General features: G+C 42.5%; 1 pseudogene; it reads right to left on the bottom strand.

Annotated features, from left to right (window-relative positions):
• Positions 1-7,582: 7,582 nt before the first annotated feature.
• Positions 7,583-8,122, bottom strand: LOC127186285 (60S ribosomal protein L17-like; annotated as a pseudogene).
• Between the last annotated feature and the right edge of the window lie 6,728 nt (positions 8,123-14,850).

Genomic DNA, 14,850 nt, shown 5'->3' with positions numbered 1-14,850 from the left:
TCTACCTTTTTTTCATTAAGCTGGTCCCTGGGTCTTTAAAGCTAAGATGTGTCTTATAGATAATGAAAAGATGGATTTTGTTTCTCTGTTTGTTTGTTTTGTTTTGTTTTTACAAGACAGAGAAACCCTGTCTAGAAAAAAACAAAAACAAAAAAATATCTATACTATAAATTCTAAAGCAAATAATAAAGTAACAGTGACAATAAAAGTTATAACAAGTTAGGCCAACAAACAAAAGACCTAAACTAAGCCAGGCATGGTGAAGCACGCCTTTAATCCCAGGACCAGGGAGGCAGAGGCAGGAAGATCTCTGTGAGTTCGAGGACAACCTGGTCTACAAAGCAAGTCCAGAACAGCCAGGACTACAAGAGAAACCCTATCTTGAAAAACCAAAACAAAAAAACCCAAAAGACCTACACTGTAATGATAAGACAAACTCGTTCCAGAGCCAGGGTTACTAACAAGGCATCAGCCTCCAGCATGAGGGTTACAAGTCGGAGGCCAGCCTGGGCAACAAATAAAGGCTGCTTTAAATATATATCAATTCAATTGAATGTGCATGACATAAGAATCTCAAGTTCAAGACCAGCTTGAGCTGATAAGTTCAAAGTCAGTCTAAACAGGTTCTTCACCCAGGAAAGTATCCGTGAGCCCCTGGACTCACTCTCCAACATCAAAGAAAATAAAATATAACACTTGGGGTGAGCAAGATGGCTCATTGGTAAAAAGCCAATTATTGCCAAGACTGGTGATCTGAGTTCAATCCCTGGGAATCACATGATGGAAGAGGAGGACTAACTCCTGAAAGCTGTCCTCTAACCTTTACATACATGATGTAGCAATGTGCCCCACACACGTACACACATAAACAAACAAATGCTCAACTATTTTAAAAGAGCATTCAAGGAAGCAAAGACAGATAAAACAAGGAGTGTAATGGTAAAGCTAATGCTCCACAGCCAATGATCCCTTAATTAATCCCAGTAATTAAAAAGTTAGGGATTATAGTGGCTCATGCCTTTAATGCCAGCACTCAGGAGTCAGAGCAAGGCAGATCGCTATGAGTTCGAGGCAAGTAAAAAGAAGGGCCAGAGAGACAGCTCAGCCCGTAAGGGTACCTGCCTCCATAACTGAAGACCTGAGTTTAGGCCCCAGAACCCACACAGTAGAAGAACTGACACCTAGAAGTTATCTTCTGATTACATATGTACTGTGACATGTGATCTCACACAAATACGTGCACACAGTAATAAATAATAATAATAATAATAATAATAATAATAATAATAAGAAGAAGAAGAAGAAGAAGAAGAAGAAGAAGAAGAAAGAACATGTCTGCATTCAGTTTCTGTTCTGTGATAAATTCCACCATGAAGAGCACTTGGGAGGAAAGAGTTGACTTGGCTTACAGGTCATAGTCCGTCACTGTTGGAAGCCACAACAGGAAGGACAGCAGAGACCTCAGAGGGGTGCTGCTCACTGGCTTCTTCCTCCTGGCTTGCTCAGCTGCTTTCCTATAGAACCCAGGCCCGCCTGCCCAGGTGACACCATCCATAGTGGGCTGGGCCCTCCTCCATTTCTCATTAATCAAGAAAGTGCCATACAGACTTGCTTATAGGCAATATGATGGAGGCATTTTCTCAACTGGGGTCCCTTTTCGAAGATAACTCTAGCTTGTATCAAGTTGACCAACCAAAACAAAACAAAACAAAATTTTAAAAAAGGAAGGAAGGAAAGAAGGAAGGAAGGAAGGAAAAAGAAAGAGAAAGGGAAAGCCCTAGTGAGGTCTGTGGCTTCCACCTATAATTCCATCACTAAGAAGGTCAAGACAAGAAGATTGTTTGCTCTCCAGGCCAACCTGGACTATATTTTGCTACCCTGACTCAGACAAACAAGCAAGCAAAAAGCGAAATCAAGAGATCCACCATAGACATGAAGATAAAGGTAGACCAACTGGGCCTGGAGAGATGGCTCAGTGGTTAAGAGCAGTGCCTGCTCTTCCTAAAGGACCCAGGTTCAATTAGCAGCACCCACATGGCAGCTCACAACTGTCTGTAACTCCAAGATCTGACACCCTCACACCAATGCACATAAATTAAAATTAATAAAATATTTTTCAAAAAGAAAAGAAGATAGACTAATGGGTGCTGGGCAGATGGGTCAGCAGTTAGAGCACTTATTGCTTCTGTAGACAACCTGATTTCAGTTGCCAGCATCCACCTGCAATTCCTGTTACAAAAGACTCAGTGTCCTTTGTTGGCCTTCATGGGCACATGACGCACAGATACACATACAGACAAAACACACGCACATGTAAAATAAAAATAAATACACCTTTTAATTTAAAATGTCAAAAAATGAAAAGTGAGGGGAAAAAAGTTATGCCCTGTGAATACTATTAAAGAGAAACAAATATTTTTTTGGTTGGAGGCAGGGAGGGGAAGGGGGGTTCAAGACAGGGTTTCTCTGTGTAGCCTTGGTTGTCCTGGACTCACTTTGTAGACCAGGCTGGCCTCGAACTCACAAAGATCCACCTGCCTCTGCCTCCCGAGTGCTGAGATTGAGGGAGTGCGCCACCATGCCTGGCCTAAAGAAACTAAGTATTAATGTCAAAGTAGATTTAATAGCAAAGATTATTACCAAAGATATTTTTATTTTATACCTTATATTATGAACTTTTACTTTATATAAATAGAAGGGTCAGGATTAAACAGCCACTTTAACCATGGAAGTCACTTGTTTACTCCTTCACAGCACCTGAGTTAGGTGCTCAGAGTCCACATCAGCTGCCTGCAACTCCAGCTTCAGAGGACCTGGTGCCCTCTTCAGCCTCTAAACGGTGACCACACTCACAGATACCCACAGAGACTCCACTGGCACCCATACAGTCACAGAATTTGTTAAATAAATAAATCAACAATTTTAAGGGAAAAGGGTCAATTCTGGGGCTGGAGAGATGGCTCCAGAATTAAGAGCACTGGCTGCTTTTGCAGAAGATTTGGTTCCTAGCACCCATGCAGTGCCTCACAACCTCTTCAATTGCAGTTCCAGAGTCCAACCTGCCCCTTTCTGTCCTTCACAGGCACTGAACACAAATATGCTATGCTTAGATACATGCAGACAAGTGCAAATATACATAAATAAAAATGAAATCTTTAAAAACACCAAAAGGAAACAGACATGGCGGCGCATGCCTTTAATCCCAGCACTTGGGAGGCAGAGGCAGGTAGATCTCTATAAGTTTGAGGCCAGCTTGGTCTACAAAGCGAATCCAAGACAGCCAAGGTTACACAGAGAGACCCTATCTCAAAAAACAAAACAAAACAAACAAACAAACAAACAAAAAAAACCCACAAAAATGTCAACTTATCCAAATGGTATAAAAATCTTAAATAGTTACAAACTTAATTTCAATACACATAAATTAAAACCCTGATTGAATTCTAGGTAAATAAATGCATAATTTAGGCAGATTTCAATATTCACTACATAACTGATGCAATATCTTGATAAAAATTAAGAAAGCACAAAAGACTTGAAAAACACTGGCAACCAGCCTGAACTCACTGACATTATAGAACACCTAACAACAGCAAAATACACATTATTTTACAAGGGTTATTACAACAGACTACATCTGAAGTCTTACAAAGTGACCACAGATAAATTTAACTTAGAAATCAGGAGCGGGCAGTGTGCCTGAGGCCTTGGTACCAACAATACTCAGGATCAGGGAAAAAATTAATAAGCAAAAGTACATAGAGGAAGTCCTCAGATATTTGGAACTGAACTTCTAAATGTGTTAATGCATACACACACAATAATAAAGAAAAAAGTGCGCTGGAAATTCCCAGCAGTCTACAAAGGTGACCCAAGAGAAGAGGAGCCTAAACTGACCATCTTCTGTAACCAGGCAAGGCTTCCAGTAGATGGATTGGGACACCAACTCAGACATAAAACCTTCGATTTATTTATTCTGTTTGCAAGATGTGGGTGGGGGGAGGTGGTGCAGAATACAGGTGTGGAAGTGACCAACCAATGACTGGGCCAACTTAAGACGCATGCCACGAGAGGGAGCCTATGGCTGACACTGCCTGGATGACCAAAAAAAAAAAAAAAAAAAACAGAAGCTGGGTAGCCAAGAGACCAGGGATAGAGCCAAAACACCACCTGCAAAAAAGAAATTCAACGAAATAATTCCTAATGATATTCTGCTATATTTGGGAGACTGGAGCCTGGCAGTATCCTGACCAGAGTGGCTTCATTCAGCTACAGATGGGAGCAGTTGCGGAAACCCACAGCCTCAAATTAGGCAGAGGTCAGGGAATCCAGTGGAAGGAAGACTATTTGGGGGAGGAACTAAACAAACAAGAGGAGATGGGGAATAGGGCTGGGAAAATAAGAGGAGATGTGGAATAGGGCTGGGAAAATAAGAGCAAAGTGCAATGGCACAGGTGAGGAACACATCACAATGAAATCTCTGTATGCTACCAAAACAAAAAGCCATTAAAGCATCCACAATTAGCCAGGTGCAGGACTGCACGTCCGTGGAGATGGAGACGGATGCCTGGAGTGAGTTCCCTTCCACGGACAGAGATTCCAGGGCCAGCTGGGTGGGCTATATGAGAGAGACTGTCTCAAAACAAGGGCGTAGACTTAACACCATAGTGTGGATACTGTCTTCAAAATGAAGATTCTTTGGAGAACTGTTTTCAAGCTTCATATGCACGTCCTCTATCATTCTCATTGGACAAATACTACAATCTCTGCAGTCCACTCGCTGGCTCACACCTCCAACATGACAGTAAGTGAAATCAAGCAGAAGACGAGGAACCCGGCATGAACCTCTCTTGGGAACTCCAGCTCTTCCCTCAGAAGGATCTCACCTCACTCAGAAGACTCTCTTACCTTAGCTCACCAAAGCAAACGAAAAAACAAAATACTTTCTGTTCTGCTTTGTTGGCTTTGTTTTTGTTTTTTGTTTGTTTTGTTTTGTTTTGGGGGGTTCTCTTTTGTTTTGTTTTTTGAGACAGGGCTTCTCTGTGTAGCCTTGTCTGTCCTGAAACTAGCTCTGTAGACTAGGCAGGCTTTGAATGCTGGGATTATAGGTGTGCACCGCCACTGCCAGGCAAATTACATATTTTTGTCTTTGGTGTTGAAGAAAATGGCAAATCCGGCACCTCTCTTTCTCCATACAGAAGACTCTCGCTAGGCTTTTCTGCCAGGATAGACACTAAGTGCATCAATATCCTATTTAGTCCTACTTGGGGGTGGATCACATTCCTGAAACAGGTGTGGAAACTACTCCACCGAGGAGGTCGTTTTCGCCGCCCAGCTGCCCCCTCAACCACCACCCCACCACCCCTTAACCCCTGTGGAGAAGATTTGTAAATTGACAATTGTTTTTGCACATTCCTTAAAGCTGCCCCTGCTGTTCAGTAGGTCTTCTGCTAAGATTTCCAGGCTTGTGCTATTTCCTGCTCCCTTCAGTCTCATCCACAGATGTGGGGCTGCAGATGCTCTGAGTACTGTGGTCCAGATCAGTGGTGGAAACAAAAAACAAGCTTTTCTCAAGCTTTTCTCATGAAGCAAGGTGAGCTGCTTCTCCAGAGCAATAACATCTCACTCAATCTCGAGGGCTTTGGCCGTGGGCTTAATTTTTAAGGGCTTGCTGACCACATGTTGGCATCTTTTTTAGACAGATGGAAAAGTGTGGATTTTGCCAACTCTTTTGGTCCCAAACCACCCATGCCCAGTACTACAGTAAGAGCCTTCTCTCCTCCCGACCCCACCCCCACGCCCATAACCATGACTTTCTCCAGTCTCTCTTGTTCTGTTACAAGAATGCCCCTTACTCAGCAGCAGGTGCACTCTGGGAAAGGGGCTATTGCTCTGAAGAAGCAATACACAAAAACAAGGAGGACACAGAAGAATACGCTAAACTTTTGGCCAAGAGAATAAAGGAAACCGAAGAAAAGCTCCAGGAACAGATTTCTAAGAGACATAGGCTGTCCTCCCTGAGAGCGACTATTTCTAAGTCTGGGTCCAGTCAAAAATAACAGTATTTTGTCGTGTGTGGTGGCGCACGCCTTTAATCCCAGCACTCGGGAGGCAGAGGCAGGCGAATCGCTGTGAGTTCGAGGCCAACCTGGTTTACAAAGCGAGTCCTGGACAGCCAAGGCTACACAGAGAAACCCTGTCTTGAAAAAAACAAAAACAAAAACAAAATAAGAGTCTTTAACGTAACAAATAAATGATCAAACTTTGAAAAAATAAAACAAATCTTTAAAACAGCACATGAGTTCAGGAGAGGAAAGTGGTGGAGGGATGAGAGAAGAATTGGAGGGGATGGAACAGGAATGGATTTGATCAAAACCCATTCCATGAATGTAGGAAAACACAAAAACATAAAGATTTTTTAAAATGTCACTATATCAAGTGTGGTAGCACACTCCTATGAACCCTAAGTTTGAGGCCTGCCTGGCTACATAGTGATTTTGGAGTCAGAGTCAGCTGTGTAGTAACACTGTGGTCTCAAGCAAGTTGAGGAAGTAAGTGGGCTCAGTGAGAGACAACACTTACTACTTACCTAAGCCTGGTGCATTCCATCCCTGGAACCCAAGGTGAAAGGAGACAGCTAACTCCACAGGAGCATCACAGCACAAAACTGCTCACACTAGTAGTAATAGATACAATTCAATAATAAAATGTATGAAGGGATGGCAAGGTGGCCCAGGAAGGAAAGGTGACCACTACCAAGACTCACAAACTAAGTTCAGTCCTGGGACTCAAAGGGTAGAAGATGAGAGCCAACTTCCAAACACTGTCCTCTGCCATCATGGCACATAGAGACGCTTTGACACAGAGATATAAACACAAATACACATTTGGTAAATAAATATGTGCACATAGCCCAAGGTGAGAAAAGGAGGCAAGAGCATCAGTAGCTCAAGAGCATCCTCTGTTACATTGGCTACATAATAAGTTCAAGGCAAGCCTGAGCTACATGGAACCCTCTCTCAATAAATAAATGGTAGATAGATAGATAGATAGATAGATAGATAGATAGATAGATAGATAGAAAGAAAATAAATCAGTGAATAAAGCCCTACTCTGCAATCATGAAGAGTGGAACTCAGACCTGCAATACCCATGGGTAGTAAGTAGTGCCAGCCCACCTGTTATAACCCACTACATGAGAGGCAGAGCAGAGGATCACTGCAGCTAACTAGACTGGCTGAATTGAAGAGCTCTGGGTTCAATGTACAAGCTGAAGAATGATATTCAACTTTAACCTCTAACCTTCAGACTAGTCGAATTGGTGAGCTCCAGGCTCAGTAAGAGACTCTCTCAAAAAATAAGGTAGAAGCCAAAGGTAGGTGTATACACTTGAAATCCCAGCATTTAGGAGGTAGAGGCAGGAGGATCACTGCAAATTAGAGAGTAGCCTAGTCTATACAGCGAGTCTGAGGTCAGTGAGGATGACACAACAAGGCCTTGGCTTAAAAAATTAAAAACCATTTGGGTATGGTGTTACATGTCTTTTTTGTTTTCTTTTATATGCATTTATTTTATATCAAATTTATTCTCGTGCCATCGGTTTTTGTTTCTTCAGTTTCTTCTGGCATATCTTTTTCTTCTGTGATACCTCCTCCTCTGGCTTTGGAACAATCTGCTCCTTTCATGAGGATCACCTCGCTGTGGCCGGGGGAGCTCATGTGCGGGTTAATGCGGCCATGAGCTCTGTAAGTTCTTCAATGCATCTTAGGTGCCTTCTTCACCTGGATATGATCAATGACTACAGAATCTACATCTAAACCCTTACTCTCTGCATCTTTCAGCATGTGCAGCAAAATCCCAGCACTCTTTTTTAGGCAATGACTCTGAGTCTAGCCCCACTGTTTGGCCTGGGTACACCTCCCAACTCCACCATTACACAGCCGGAATGGCACACATTGCTTCTTTAAAGTAACATCTTTCAGATACTTGGTGGCTTTTGGATATGTCCACCCTTGATGGCCTGGGCAGTTTCCCAGGTGTTCTTAAAGTGAACACGAAGACTTGAACCTCTTGATTTGCATGATTTTGTAGGGTTTTCTGGGTCAAGTAGGTGGCGAACCATCTTCACAGGTCACCTGTGGCTGCTTGCAAGAAGAACAGTGTTACAAGTCTTTAATCCTAGCACTTTGGAGACAGAGGCAAGAGAATCTCTGTGAGTTCAAGGCCAGCTTGATACACATAGTCAGTTCCAGGAGACTCAGGGCTATATAAAATAAATACAAAAATAAAATAGTAAGCTTTTTTTTAAAAACCATCTCGCTGTTTGGTCTTGGCTTTCCTGGAACTCTCCAGTATACCAAGTAGCTTTGAACTCACAAAAGTCTTCCTGCCTCTGCCTTCTGAGTCCTGGAATTAAAACTGTATAAACAATGTCTGCCTAGTATTTTCTTTTTTAAAAGTATATTTAAGGTATTTAATATGAAGTTTTCTATACCTACACAAAGCAAAAAGATCCTTACAGTTTTTTTTTCCTCTGGCATTTCTTTCTTACTTTTTTCCTTTCTTTCTTCCTTTATTGTGGCAACTAGCTATTTCAAATGGAAAAGTATCAACAATAATACATGTAGCTATGAATCATCAAATAGACACCTGTCACTAAAGCCTAACAATGTGAGTTCAATCCTTGGGACCTATAGGGTGAAGGCAGAAAACTGATTCCCAAGGGTTGTCTTCTAACCTCCATAAGGGTCCCATGGCACTAGCATGCTCTCAGAACCCTAATAAATACATTAAAAATGTAATTCTTACCTATTAAAAGCACTTAATACACTCCTGAACAGTATTAGAATAACTGGACATGATAATATATGCCTTTAATCCCAGCACTCAGGAGGCAGAGGCAGGTGGATCTCTGTAATTCAAGGACAGCCTGGTCTACAAAAGTGAGTCCAGGACAGCCAAGGCAAACCCTGTCTCAAAAAACCTAAAAAAAAAAAAAATTAAATTAGTTAAATTAAAAAAATAAAGACTCAGCAATTGCAGCTGACACATGCAAGTTAATTGGATACTTGAAAAAAAAGGTTGTTGTTGTTGTTTCTTCAGTTCCAGAGACTGAAACTAGCCTCTCTCCCACATGCTGGAAAAGATTATACTACTGAGCTACAACCCCAATATCCCCCACTTCTTTAAACCTTTTATGATAAGATAGAGTCTTACTGCATTGTCCAGGCAGCGCTTGAACTCACTCTGTGGTCCGTGAGGGTCTTAAACTCCCCATTCTCCTGCTTAGTATCCAAACTGCTGAGATTATAGACCTATAGTGGAATTTGCAGCTGACATGGGGAGTTGTCTGTTTGTTCATTCTGCCATGGTCTCATTTGGCCCAGGCTGACCTCACATCTTCTACGTAGCCCAGATCGGCCTTCGGTTTCTGTTCCTCCTGCCTCCACTTTCTACATGGTAGGACTACAGCACGCTCCTGCACCTCGGCTTGTCCCAGGGATTTCCCAGGGTCTGGTCCATTACCAGGAACACAGCGCCCTGGCTCTTACCTTCCTGCCTGCTGTCCACCCAGCCATATGTGAGATTTCCTGTCTTCTGTCTTCTCTCATAATAGTCTCATCTTCCTAGATCAGTCTGTACTTTTCATTTGTGTGTGTGTGTGTGTGTGTGTGTGTGTGTGTGTGTGATATATGCACACGTGTGTAAAGGGATTTTCATCCAGCAATGCGGCTACTCTCAATGGAATAAGACACACCCTTAATACACCTTTAATCCCGAACAATGCTGCTGAAGTTAGTTGGTAGAAGGAAGTACCCATCTTTGAAAGGAACCTCTAGTTGAGTTGGTGGCAGTTCAGTTGGTGGCAGTTCAGTTCAAGGAATTCCGAGGCGGTTTTACCAGGACAGTTGTACAGAGACAGATTGCAAAGAGAGAATAAGCTAAACACAAGTGAAGACAGAACTAGCCAGAGAATGAGGAGGGGCCAGTGTCCCTGCCTGCTGGAGTTCGACTAAAGCTCGGGAGGAGAATCAACCTAAAGCTCGGGAGGAGAATCAACCTGCATGAAGGACAGAACATCAGACATGAAGAAATGGGGCAAGTCTGGCTTCTGATCAAACCCCGTTTATTGAAAATTTTTCACAGAGTTTTTATAGGCACGGGGGTGTGGAGTCAAGCCCACAGATAGCTAGGAGCAGTGTCTGTAAAATTATCTGGCCCAAGGAAATTGTTTTGCTAGTTGGATCTAAGCTGGAAACCACCAGCTGAAAATGTTTGTTTCCAAAGACAAACTTAGTTTATATCTCTTATTTGAGAATCTAAAAATTTTTAGAAATGTTTCAAGTAAACATTAAGTAAAGAAACAAGAAAATATAAACACTTTGTAGCTAAGGAGTTTGGAATTAACTCCATTTCCTACGCTAGTTTGGAAAACTGTTAGTCACTTACAAGCAAAAAACTAAGCAAGAAATTCTAAGTTTTAGGCAATAAACTCTATTACTTAGACCGTACTTCTCCAGCCGTCCACGTTTCGCTGCCATGCCTGTTCTTGAAGAGTCAAGGGCCTGCTCCTGTCGCGGAGGCACTGCTCTTACTGCCTCATTGGCTGTGTGTGCCATGTTGTGCTGCACTGTTTTAGAAAATTGGCCAGCGAGTAAAGCTTGGCCCTCTCTCAAGACATAGAAAAAAATGAAACAATATTTTAAAAATTAAACAAATTTACAGACATAGACATAAAATTTGACATGACAACTATAAAGCAATACTTGAGTTCCCCGTGTCTTGAGGGACTGTTTGAATCCCTGTAAGAAAAGCTATCGCTTACTTAATGCCTGTCCCATATGTGCGTGTATGTTGCCGTGTACCTTAATCGATCTGTCTCATGATTAGGAGAATCATGGCGATCTGTGGCCATCTGTCTCACAGGCATGAAGTCCATGGCGATCCAGGAAGGGTGACCAGCTGGTCCCAAAGGGCCACAGACAGGTGAGTGCTCCGTTCCTCGAGCCCCATGTTGGGCGCCACCTGTCCCGGCCTGCCGGGGTTCGACTAAAGCTCGGGAGGAGAATCAACCTGTATGAAGAAGAGAACACAAGACACGAAGAAATGGGGGGAGGGGGCAAGTCTGGATTCTGATCAAACCCCGTTTATTGAAATTTTTCACAGAGTTTTTATAGGCACGGGGGCATGCGTATTTGCGTAAGTGAGGGTTGCTATGGATACCTAACTCTGGAATGCTCCAGCAGGTGTCTACCTTTACCGCTGCTATAATCACAGAAGAGAGAGAAATTCCAGAGAGAAGGGGAAGTTGTAAAAGATCTGGTTAGTCAGGAAAAAGTTCCTGGAACTGCTGCTCGTAAGCAGCTGGTCTTTAATCTGATTTTACCAGTAGTCTTACTGGAAAAGCTAGTTTATAGCCAGAAAGGAGTAACTCTTACTATGAGCTCGGGGGTCTTAGAATGACCGTCCTCTGCAATAAACCACAACAGGTGTCTAACTGGTGAACCATGACAGGGTCAGCTGGTTTCTGGTAAATGACAGACTACTGGAGAAATAGGAGCCTAAAGGTGTAGGGTCTGACAAGATGGCTGAACACTGGCTGTATGGCCTACTATCCCCAATAGGCCAGAAGAGTAGAACATGTTGATAAAGTTAGTATGAGGCCAAGCAGAGCAATTCAGTCAGAATCCAAGAGAAACCAGTTTAAATCAGTCAGCTTGGAGAGGAGTTTTGAGCCAGAAGAGCTGAGTTGAATCAGCCAGTCAGTGCTCAGAAAGAACTAGAAAGGGTGAGCTTATTCAGCAGTAAGTCTCGGAGACTGAAAGCATTCTAGAACTAATTTAGATTGTACAGAGGCTAGAAGCTTCCAGGACTTGGCCTAGGTTAGCAGACAGAGGCAGTAAGCCTCGAAGATGACAATTACGTCAGACAAACAAAGACATGTGTACCTAGTATACATGTGCAGGTCAGAAGTCAACAATCTGAATGAATTTGTGGAGTCAGTTCTTTCCTTCCACCTTATATGTGTCCTCAGGCTTCTGAGCCATGTCACTAGCCAAAATTTTGCACCTTTTTTTCGTTTTGGCTATTGTCTCTCTGTTCTATCAGACCAGAAAATAGTAAGAGCAGGTGGATCACTGTGAATTCGAGGCTAGCCTGGTCTACAAAGTTAGTCCAGGACAGCCAAAGCTACACAGAGAAACCCTGTCACGAAAAGGAAAAAACAAAAATTAAAAAAAAAATTTTTTTAACCTACTAAAATCATGGATGGGGGTTTGCCTTTCACTACAACTGCTAACCAGCTGAGTAGCTTGGGACAATAAACATAAACACATTGATTTTTTTGTTGTTCAATGCAGTTAACCAGGACCATGGGTTGGTTTGTTTGTTTTTAAAAGCTCCATATTTATCTTTCTGACTCTATGCTTGTGAGTTTAACACTTTCACAAACAATTTCTGCTCTTTGATAATTTCCTTCTGAAAGGTTGAAAGCCAGACAGACCTCCATCATCTGCACAGCTCTCAGCATTGTTCTTTTTTTTTTTTTTTTTTTTTTAATATATTTATGTATTACATACAGTGCTCTGTCTGCATGTACACACACAGGCCAGAAGAGGGCACCAGATCTCATTACTGGTGTTTGTGAGCCACCATGTGGCTTCTGAAAATTGAACTCAGGACCTTTGGAAGAGCAGCAAGTGCTCTTAACCTCTGACCTACCTCTCCAGTTCTCAGCATTGTATTCTTACAATAGCTCATTAAGCTCTGAATACTCAATGGCCCAAAGATCCAAAGTTCTTCCGCAACCCTCATAAAAGCCAGCACAGGTCTGTCACAGCAATACCCCACAAAACTGGTATGTGCCACTTTCTGTTGTAGTTGGAGATTCTATTACTGTAATAGGTAAAAGTAACCTAGGGAGGAAAATGTTTATTTCATCTTAAACCTCTCAGGACATACTCCATTGCTAACGGGAGTCACAGAGAATTATTTCAAGACAGGAACTGGTGCAGAGGCTATGGAGGAATGCTGCTTATGACTCATTCCCCACAGCTTGCTCAGTCTACAGTCTTATGCACCTCAGGACTACCTGCCCAAGGGTGCATAACCCACAATGCACTGGGGCCTTCCAGACCAATCATTAATCAAGAAGATGCCCCACAGACTTGCCTACAAGCAATCCAATATAGGTAATATTGAGCCTCCTCTTCCCTAATAGCACTAGTTTATGACAAACACAGGGCAATGTCAATGTACATTAAATGTTGTTTTTAAAGAAAAGAAAAAGAAAGACTATCTCTAGTATAGGTACACAAAGAGTCTGACGGCACTCATGTTGTGGCTGCTTCATCCTTACCAGTTTATTCATTCTGTAAGACACTGTCTCTACTCCTAATGTTGACTACATTTACTGAAAAGATCATAGAGATAGTAAAAGCTCAATGATGCTCAGGTTTGGGGGCAGAGACGAGGAAGTGGTACAAAGAGGCTTTTCTAGGCAGGGTACTATAATGATGGGTGGATCATCATATGTTTGTTCAGACCTATAGACTGCTGCCAAGAGTGACCTTGATGTAAACTATGGGCTTTGGTGATAATGACACATCATGTAGGTTCATCAGCCATAGCTAATGTCCACTCTGATGTGACACATTGTTAGTGGGCAAGGCTATGAGAGGGCATGAGCATGTGGGATATTTCTGTAAAATTGCCCTAAAAATAAAGTCTTTTTTTTAAATTGCCTCTCCATCCTTCAACCTAGAAAACACCAGATCTAAAAATATTGCAGGGAGGGAAGGAATGTGTAGGGAAGGCTGGAGGACAGAGCAAGGGACAAGGAGGTTTTGACTTAGCTTTGAAACTCCTGAGTCTACATGAATGTGATTGTTTGGTTACACGATTGTTCACAGTCTAGAATGCTTTTTTCAAACCATTGGTCTCCACTCATTAGCCAGTTATGAAATGTGTTTTGTTGTCATAAGTAACATTCTTTTTTTTTTTTTTTTACACAAGAACAGAAAAAAGTCAGAGAGGGTACAAATGTAGCACGGTGGCATAGTGCTTGCCATCATGTTCAAAGCCCTGAGTTCCTTCCCCTCCACCAGGATGGGGGTGGGATGGGGGAGAATCATGGTACAGTGTACAAAGTGTAATCGTGTTTTGTGGAGTGTATAGTTAGCCTTATAAACAATGGTTGTATTAGTTGCTCTTCTGCTACTGTGATAAAACACCATGACCAAGGCAACTTGTAGAAGAAGGGGTATGTTTGGGCTAGACACTATGATGGTAGAAGGAAGACATATAGGCCAGATAGGAACCTGAGGGCGTACAGCTTCCTCTGAATTCAGGAAGCAGAGAAAGTGCACTGGATATCTTTTAAAGCCCACTTCCCGTGACACCTTCCTCCAACAAAAACTTCCCCAAACAGCTCCAGCAGCCAGGGACCAAGCATGCAAAACTTGGAAACTATGGGGGACATTTTCATTAAAACTACTACAGTGGCTCACAATGTAAGACGAGTCACAGTTAACGTTATAAAACCGGAGACCCTTCAGAAAGGAGTTACTCGCTGGAGAACTAGCTGAGTTTGATGAGTTAAATGAAGTTCAACATTAAGCCTTCACAGCCCACACTTGGGAGCAGAGGCAGGCGGAGCTCTATGAGTGTGTGGCCAGGCTGGTCTACAAAGTGAGTCTAGGACAGCCAGGTCTGTTACACAGAAAAACTCTGTCTCGAAAAACAGAAAGAAAGAAAGAACGAAAGAAAGAAATTTCACAGCCCATGTCTGACAGTATTGCTCTTCTAAACCCACCACTGGGAGCTGAGGGAAGGTTGGGAGAGAAGTAAATG

This window comes from Acomys russatus, unplaced genomic scaffold, assembly GCF_903995435.1.
Source record: "Acomys russatus unplaced genomic scaffold, mAcoRus1.1, whole genome shotgun sequence".
Taxonomy (NCBI): Eukaryota; Metazoa; Chordata; class Mammalia; order Rodentia; family Muridae; genus Acomys; species Acomys russatus.
The sequence above is the reverse complement of the archived record's forward strand: the minus strand, read 5'-3'. Positions and strand labels throughout refer to the sequence as shown.